Below are 9200 nucleotides of genomic sequence, written 5' to 3'. Positions count from 1 at the left end.
CATCAAAATAAAAAACTTCTGCACAGTGAAGCAAACAATCAACGAGCCTAAAAGGCAGTTTATAGAATAAGAGAAGATGTTTGCAAATGACATATATCAATAAAGGGTTGGTATTTTAAAAAGTGGTAGTATATAAAATACACAAAGAACATATAAAATTAGACACCAAGAAACAAAAATTCAAATTAAAAAATGGGCAGAAGACATAAACAGACATTTCTGCAAAGAAGATACACAGATGGCCAATAGATACATGAAAAGGTATTCATCATCACTTACCATTAGATAAATGCAAATCAAAACCATAATGAGATATCACTTCATACCTGTCAGAATGGCTGAAGTCAACAACACAGGAAAAAACAGGTGTTTTGAAGAGATTACTTCCTATGATCTCCTCTAGGATTCTGATGGATTCCTGTCTCACGTTGAGGTCTTTTATCCATTTTGAGCTTATCAGTGTGTACGGCGTAAGAGAATGGTCGAGTTTAATTCTTCTACATATAGCTGTCCAGTTTTCGCAGCACCATTTATTGAAGAGACTGTCTTTTTTCCACTGTATATTTTTTCCGGTTTTGTCGAAAATTAATTGACCATAGAGTAGAGGGTCCATATCTGGGCTCTCTATTCTGTTCCACTGGTCTATGTGTCTGTTTTTATGCCCGTATATGCTGTCTTGGTGATAACAGCTTTGTAATAAGCTTGAAATCAGGTAACGTGATGCCGCCAGCTTTATTTTTGTTTTTCAACATTTCCTTAGCGATTCGTGGTCTCTTCTGATTCCATACAAATTTTAGGATTATTTGTTCCAGCTCTTTGAAGGATGCTGGTGGAATTTTGATCGGAATAGCATTAAAAGTATAGATTGCTCTAGGCAGTATAGACATTTTAACAATGTTTATTCTTCCGATCCAAGAGCATGGAATGGTCTTCCATCTATTTGTGTCTTCTTCAATTTCTTTCATGAGTGTTCCGTAGTTCCTCAAGTACAGATCCTTTACCTCTTTGGTTAGATTTATTCCCAGGTATCTCATGGTTCTTGGTGCTATAGTAAATGGAATCGATTCTCTAATTTCCCTTTCTGTATTTTCATTGTTAGTGTATAAGAAAGCCACTGATTTCTGCACGTTGACTTTGTATCCTGCCACGCTGCTGAATTGCTGTATGAGTTCTAGTAGTTTGGGGGTGGAGTCTATTGGGTTTTCCATATAAAGAATCATGTCATCTGCGAAGAGAGAGAGTTTGACTTCTTCATTACCAATTTGGATACCTTTTATTTCTGTCTGTTGTCTGATTGCTGTTGCTAGGACTTCTAATACTATGTTGAACAAGAGTGGTGAAAGTGGGCATCCTTGTCTAGTTCCTGATCTCAATGGGAAGGCTGCAAGCTTTTTCCCATTGAGGATGATATTTGCTGTGGGTCTTTCATAGATAGATTTGATGAGGTTCAGGAATGTTCCCTCTATCCCTATACTTTGAAGTGTTTTAATCAGGAACGGATGCTGGATTTTGTCAAATGCTTTTTCTGCATCAATTGAGAGGACCATGTGGTTCTTCTCACTTCTCATATTAATTTGTTGTATCACATTGATTGATTTGCAAATGTTGAACCATCCTTGTAGCCCAGGGATGAATCCCACCTGATCATCGTGGATAATCTTTTTCATGTGCTGTTGGATCCTGTTTGCTAGGATCTTGTTGAGAATCTTAGCATCCATATTCATCAGTGATATTGGTCTGAAATTCTTTTTGGTAGGGTCCTTGCCTGGTTTGGGGATCAGGGTAATGCTGGCTTCATAGAAAGAGTCTGTAAGTTTTCCTTCTGCTTCAATTTTTTGAAACAGCTTCAGGAGAATAGGTGTTATTTCTTCTTGGAAGGTTTGGTAGAATTCCCCAGGGAATCCGTCAGGTCCTGGGCTCTTGTTTTTTGGGAGGTTTTTGATCACTGATTCAATCTTGTTATTAGATATCGGTCTATTCAGGTTGTGGATTTCTTCCTGGCTCAATGTTGGTAGTTTATATTTTTCCAGGAATGCATCCATTTAATATAGGTTGCTAAGCTTATTGGCATATAACTGTTCGTAATAACTTCTGATGATTGTTTCTACTTCCTTGGCGTTCGTTGTGATCTCTCCCTTTTCATTCATAATTTTATGAATTTGGGCTTTCTCTCTTTTCTTTTGGATTAGTGTAGCCAGTGGCTTATCAATCTTATTGATTCTTTCAAAAAACCAGCTTCTAGTTTCATTGATACGTTGTACTGTATTTCTGGTTTCTCCCTCATTGATCTCAGCTCTAATCTTGATGATTTCCCTTCTTATGTGTGGAGTTGTTTTGATTTGTTGTTGATCCTCCAGTTTTTAAGGTGTAGAGACAGCTGGTGTGTTATGGTTTTTTCAATTTTTTTGAGCGAGGCTTGGATGCATATATATTTTCCCCTTAGGACCGCATTTGCTGTATCCCATAGGTTTTGGACCGAAGTGTCTTCATTCTCATTGTTTTCCATGAATTGTTTCACTTCTTCTTTGATCTCCTGGTTGATCCAAGCATTCTTAAGCAAGGTGGTCTTTAGCTTCCAGGTGTTTGAGTTCCTTCGGAACTTTTCCTTGTGATTGAGCTCCAGTTTCAAAGCATTATGATCTGAGAATATGCAGGGAATCATCTCAGTCTTTTGGTATAGGCTGAGTCCTGATTTGTGACACAGTATGTGGTCTATTCTGGAGAAGGTTCCGTGTGCACTTGAGAAGAATGAGTATTCTATTGTTATAGGGTGGAATGTTCTGTATATATCTATGAGGTCCATCTGGTCCAATGTGTCATTCAATGCTCTTGTTTCTTTATTGATTTTCTGCTTCGATGATCTGTCTAATTCTGAAAGAGGCGTGTTAAGATCTCCTACGATTAGTGTATTCATATCAATATGACTCTTTATCTTGATTAACAGCTTTCTTAAGTAATTGGCTGCTCCAATATTGGGAGCATAGATAATTACAATTGTTGGATCATCTTGGTGGATAGTCCCTTTAAGGATGATGTAGTGTCCTTCTGTATCTCTGACTACAGTCTTTAGTTTGAAGTCTAATTTATCTGATATGAGAATCGCAACCCCAGCCTTCTTTTGAGGCCCATTGGCATGAAAGATGCTTCTCCACCCCTTCACTTTCAGTCTGCGTGTATCTTTAGGTTCAAAATGGGTGTCTTGTAGACAGCATATGGATGGGTCCTGTTGTTTTATCCAATCTGCAACCCTGTGCCGTTTTATGGGTGCATTTAGGCCATTCACATTGAGAGTGATTATTGATAGATACGTTTTTATTGACATCGAGTTACCTTTGAAGTCTTTCTTTCTGTAGACTGTCTCTATATTTCTGTTCAATGCTATTCTTGGGATTTTTCCTCTTTTAGAGTACCCCCCTTAATATTTCCTGCAGTGTCGGCTTGGTGGTTGCACAGTCTTTTAAGCCTTGCCGGTCTTGGAAATTCTTTATCTCTCCATCCATTTTGAATGTCAGTCTTTCTGGATAAAGTATTCTTGGCTGCATGTTCTTCTCATTTAATGCCCTGAATATATCTTGCCAGCCTCTTCTGGCTTGCCAGGTCTCTGTGGACAGGTCTGACGTTATTCTGATGGGCTTCCCTCTGTAAGTAAGGAGCCTCTTTGCCCTGGCGGCTTTCAAGAGATTATACCTACAATTATAATTCCTCAATTTGACTATCAGGTGTCGTGATGTTTTTTTGGAGTGTATAATCTTGAGTGGAGACCATGCAGCCTCTAGTACATGAACGCTGGTTTCATTCGCGAGATTGGGAAAATTTTCATGAAGGACTTGTTCCACGATATCTCCTAGACTTCTTTCTTACTCCTTCCCTTCAGGAATTCCAATCATTCTGACGTTGGAATGCTTCATGGCATCATTTATTTCCCTGATTCTGCTTTCGTGGGATGTAAGATGTTTGTTCCAGGCTTCCTCCTGATCCTTTCTCTCTATCTGTTTGTCTTCCAGATCACTAATTCTATCTTCTGTCTCAGTTGCCCTAGCTTTGAGAGAGTTTAGATTAGATTGGAACTCATTGAGAGTATTGTGGACCTCTTCCCTGGTAGTTTTAAGCTCCGCCCTAACATTGTGAACGTCCTGTCTGGTCGCTTTCAGTTCGGCCCTAATCAATTCTGTTCGGCCATCCATGGCTTTCTCCAACTTAGCTATTGCCTGGATAATTGTTAGCCTGAATTCTCTTTCCGACATATTGTCTATGTTGATAGCCGTTAGCTCTGTTGCAGAAGGTCCATCCTCTGTATTTTTCTTCTGATTGGCATTCCTCCTCCTAGTCATTTTGGTGGGAGAAGACTGAACAGATGTAGCTGGATATATCAACTCTGGTGCAGTCAATGTGCACCCTGGAACACTTCTGAGCAATCAGGATTCCCCACCCAAACGAGAGACAAAAGAAAAGAAAATGAAAAGAAGAAAAATAAAAAGAAAAAGAAAAAATAGAAAAAAAAGAGAGAGAGAGAGAGACAGGAAAGAAAGGGAAGATTAAAGAGAAGGTTCAGCCCAGATGGTCCCCAAGGTAAGATTTATGAAATAGACAAACTAAAAGAGATAAAAAGACTGATACAATTATATGGCAAGAGAAAGAATATATATATATATATATATATATATATATATATATATATATGCAAATAAAGAAAGAACCTCATCAAAAAGAACCAGAAGTGTAAAATTTATATGCTATCAGGACAAACACAGAAACACTGGTGGAAGAAGATGGGAGAGTTCTTATAAATTCTCAGTGTGTGCGAGGAAGGTTGTTTTGATTCTTCCTGGATGTATCTTGATATCTTTGTTAAAGGACTCAACTTTCCTAAGATAAAGGGGATTAAAAATGGGTTTACCTATACGGGTAGTATTGATTGGGGAAAGGGGATTACTTTGAAGTTAACTCTATATGAATAATAGAGGATTAAAATACAAAGGAATATACTAGACTAAACTAAACTAAAATTTTTAAAAAAAGGTATTCAAAAAATAAAAATGCAAAAGAATAACATAGGTGTATGTATCAAAAAGTTCAGGTTAGAAAGGTATTATGGAATTTGATGTACTGTACAGCTCGCTGTGATGGTAAATAGGTTAAAAAAATTACCTATGTGTAAAATAAAAAAAAACATGAACCGGAATAGTGGAAACGAGTGTATAATACAAGTTTTCCTATGAAGTAGTGGTTGTTCTCTTGTAGTCCTTTTTTTTTTCTTTCTTGGTTTGTTTTCTGGGGGAGGGGCCTGCCACGTGGGTTGTCAGTCAGTGATGTTTCCTGAGTTGAGTCCCCCCACCCCCCTCAACGGTGTGGGCTCTAGGGAAACTGTTTTTTTTTCAGGCTTTTGTTCTCTGGTTGTTTTTTTATTTTTTGCTTGTTCGCTTTTTTCCCTCTCACCTTGACAGCCTTTGATGGTTTTTGTAGTATTAGAAGAAATCAAACCGCACCCTGATCTCCGTCTCAGAGAGAAGCCTCAGTCTGGGTGCAGAAGCTGAATAAATTCCCCCTTGGCTGCTGGCAGCGCAGGTTCCAAGTTGCAGACCCTGGGGGCGCAGGATCTTTTGCTCGTCCCCTAAGCCAAGGCAGTGGCGGCTGTCTGGGAGCTCCCGACCGCCAGAGAGGTTCCAAGCAGCGATCGCGCACTGAGATTTTGCCACCGGCCCGGGCTGGGAGTGCCCGGATTGCGCACACCTCTTTTCAGAGGCGGCTGTGGGTCGGGCGCGCATCTGGGGCACTGGGAACGGGGCGCTCGTCCATAAGCCCTAGGCTGGGCTTTTGCGCACCTTTGTCCAGGGAAGAGTTTCGCGCGTGCGGCGTAGGCTTGAAAGAATGGCGCGGGTCAAGGAGCGCCCGCTGGGCCTCATTAACCCAGGGGGCAGACCGGCGCAGCTCCCATCCCCTCACAGGAGCCGGAATCCACGCGCTCTGGGGAGCGCTGGCGGCTTAGGGACCAGGAGCTGGTTTCTGCGCCGCACTCTCTCTGCCTACGCACCGGGGAGGCCGTCTGGGACCGGGGACTTAAGCCCCTGTTCGTAGCTGCCCGGATTCCCACAATTTCCCCCCGCGATCCTTTGTTCTTTTGGAGTGCTTTCAACCAGTCTCCAAGTTACTGCTGGTCCCCAGACGCAGGGCACTGTCGCTCGTATTGGGGTATTACTTTCCAACCGGTCGCCTCTGGTGGCTCCCTTCCCCTTTTGTTTATCTTCTGATATCAGTGTGCCGTTCCCATTCCGCTTTACCTGCCCACTGGCGTCTTCTGCCCCTGTAGAGATCCAGACGTGTGTAATTCTGATCTCAGGCTGATTTCATGGGTGATTGGAGTTCTTTGGTAGGTAATCAGCTCACTTTGGGGTACCGGCTGAAAAGGCGCCTCTTCCTACTCCCCCGCCATCTCGTCCCACCGGTAAAGATGTTTTTTAATTCCCAAGATACCCATTGAAGGGCAAAGTTCAAAATGGCTTCAGATGACCTTAGAGATCCAGGCTCCCTCTGCTACTTCTTGGTTCCCTAAGGCTGGTTCCTCACAGTTGGCAGAAGACCTTCACTGGTAATTTGGGCGTCAGCTCCTGGTTTAGAACACTAAAATTTGGTTCCTTGTAGTGTACACCAGGGAGAGTTTAGGCTACCATAGCATTTTCCAGGTTGTGTAGATCAGAGTTCAGGCTACTGTACCATTTTCTAGGTTGTAGCTATTATGTTTATTGGTACCTGGTTTTCCCACCGCGACCTGCCTAAGGGATGTGGAAGGACTGGTACCTATTACAGAGCTGGGGGAAAGGCTTAGGAAGTCATTCAGGTGAGTTTTAGGAAACAATATTGGAGCTCTTTTCCCACAGACATAGAACTTGTGGTGGAGCAGAGTTGTCTAACTGGCTCTTGCCAGTGAGTTTGATGAGGGAATAAATGGTGGAAGGTCTTCTAGGGGAGGTATGAGTTGAGGTGCTGTGCTCTGTAGGGTCCTGGGAAGGGAGTTAGGCACCTGAGCAAATAAAGAGAAGAAACGGCCGCCTGCGAGGGGTGGAACGGTGAGGGGCTGTGTACGTGAGCACCAAGACAGATGGCTGAGTCTGCTGAGGTTTGTAATGATGCATGAAATGTGCCTCTGATGACCTTTGGAGGTAGCTGATTGTCCTCGTTGACCTGCTTCCTTAGAACTGGGCCAGAACCTATTGACCTCCCCTCACCTGCCTCGTTTCTTCCCTTCTAGGTCTGCAGTAAACCTCAGCTACTGGCAAGATCCTTCCATCCAGCATTGTATAAGACTGTCTAAGGAGAAGAAGGCCTCCAGAATTAAACGAGGCATGTGACTCCTTCCCTCCCAATGTCCCCTCATCAGCCCAGAGGCCTGAGGTTTTAGGGGTTCATTCTTCAAAAGAGAGAGTTCCAGTGTTCACGCTCTCCAGTGGCATATGAAAATGCTCATTTCCCAACATCCTCACCAGCACAGGGACCTTTTCATTGTGGTTCATCTGTTATGTGAAAAATGTGATCTTACAGTATATTTATGTTATTGTATTCCTCTTATTTGGGGGCTGAAATTAAGGATCATTTTTATATATGCTTAAGAACCATTTCTAGTATCTTTTACAGTGAACTGTCCAGGTAAGGAATCGCCTTTTTGGCCATATTAAAGTGATAATAACACTATTAGGCTCTGCAAGTCCTTTCTATCAAGGAAGGCAATGAAAAGATTTGAGATGGGAGGGTGACTCATTCTCGATCAGATTGAGAAATTAGCCAAATGACCCCACGTCCTTGGGCATGCAGAGAATCCTGGCAGAAAAGATAGAGCCTCTGGGTAGATTTTGTAAGAAATGCAAAGAAAGTTTAAAGTGACAACCAGGACAAGGACCTTCCTTTGAGCTAAGGGTGAACCCAGGCTTTAGGAAGATGGCACCAGGCCTGCCTAAGGGGCCTGAAGCCTCCGTCCTGGGCTCCTGAGGCAACTTTTGTAACCAGAGGCGGGGCCCCACCTTGGAGCCCTGGGGACCTGGGTGCCCTGAGGCAGCGAGTCAGCAGCCTGTCTGCCTTCTTTCTCTGCATGGGCTGGCATGTGCGGAGTGCTTCCCAAGTAGGGTGTGGTGAGCATCTTTTCAGTTTTTGTTTCAACATCCAGTCTGCTGTGGATGATACTGTGTAACATACAACAAAAATGATTTCCTAGAAATAAAATGCAAGATAACCTGTAAACCAGAAGCTCAAATGATTTATTAGGAGAATCAATAGACACAGAACTCCTATATCACATTGCAGTACATTTCTAAATGCTGCTCACGTTTTGTTCTTTAGTTACACTTCAAGCAACAGGGCTGTAGAACACAGATTTTATCTTCCTTTCCCCTTTTTATTCACCATCTCCTTTACCCAAGCTCCTCACCCTGGAGCTGAATAAGTCCATTTTGGGGGCAATGTTTGCTCGTGCCTTCCTCTCCTGCAGTCGGTCTGTGAGGTCGGTTTATAAGCATAGAGACTTTTACCCACACAGGTTAGAGATGAAGGGAACATGGTAAGAAATACGGCTTTATTTTATTTTATTTTATTTTATTTCATTTCATTTTGCTTGGACATTTATCTGCCCCATATTCTGACCGCAAAATATTTTATCATCTTGATATCGCCTGTTGATGTTTAGCTGAGTCCTCAGTAGTTTGCACCTGGGCACAAAAAGCATATTTCGAAGAGGAACATTAAGATCTGATGTTTTGATGTAAAATACTTGTCTTTCCTGTGTACAATCGTAGGACATTTTATGGTAATCTTTAAAGATTTCATTTATTTATTTATTGGAGAGGGAGAGCATGAGTGGGAGAGCCAGAGGGAGAGGGAAAAACAGGCTGTCAGCCGAGCAGGGAGCAGATCCTGACCTGAGCCAAAGGCAGATGCTTTACCGACTGAGCCAACCAGGTGCCCCAAGGGACATTTTTATTTCTAAGATCTTTATTTCCACCATTAAATCATTAAATATATTGTAGTTACGTTGGTTCCACCAGGTTTAAGTTAAAAAGAAGACAATGTGAAAGTCTTGATTTCTCCCATGAGTCCACAGGAAAATCACTGACCCCAAAGAAGAGCAGCCAAATCCTCATTTCCTCCTCTCCTAGGGCGGGCTCTGCAGGGATGCTTTCTGATCTCACTGAGTGAGAACTTGTCTCTGTGTCTCT

This window comes from Neovison vison, chromosome 11 (assembly GCF_020171115.1).
Source record: "Neovison vison isolate M4711 chromosome 11, ASM_NN_V1, whole genome shotgun sequence".
In the NCBI taxonomy this organism is placed as follows: Eukaryota; Metazoa; Chordata; class Mammalia; order Carnivora; family Mustelidae; genus Neogale; species Neogale vison.
Note: the sequence above shows the minus strand (reverse complement) of the source record.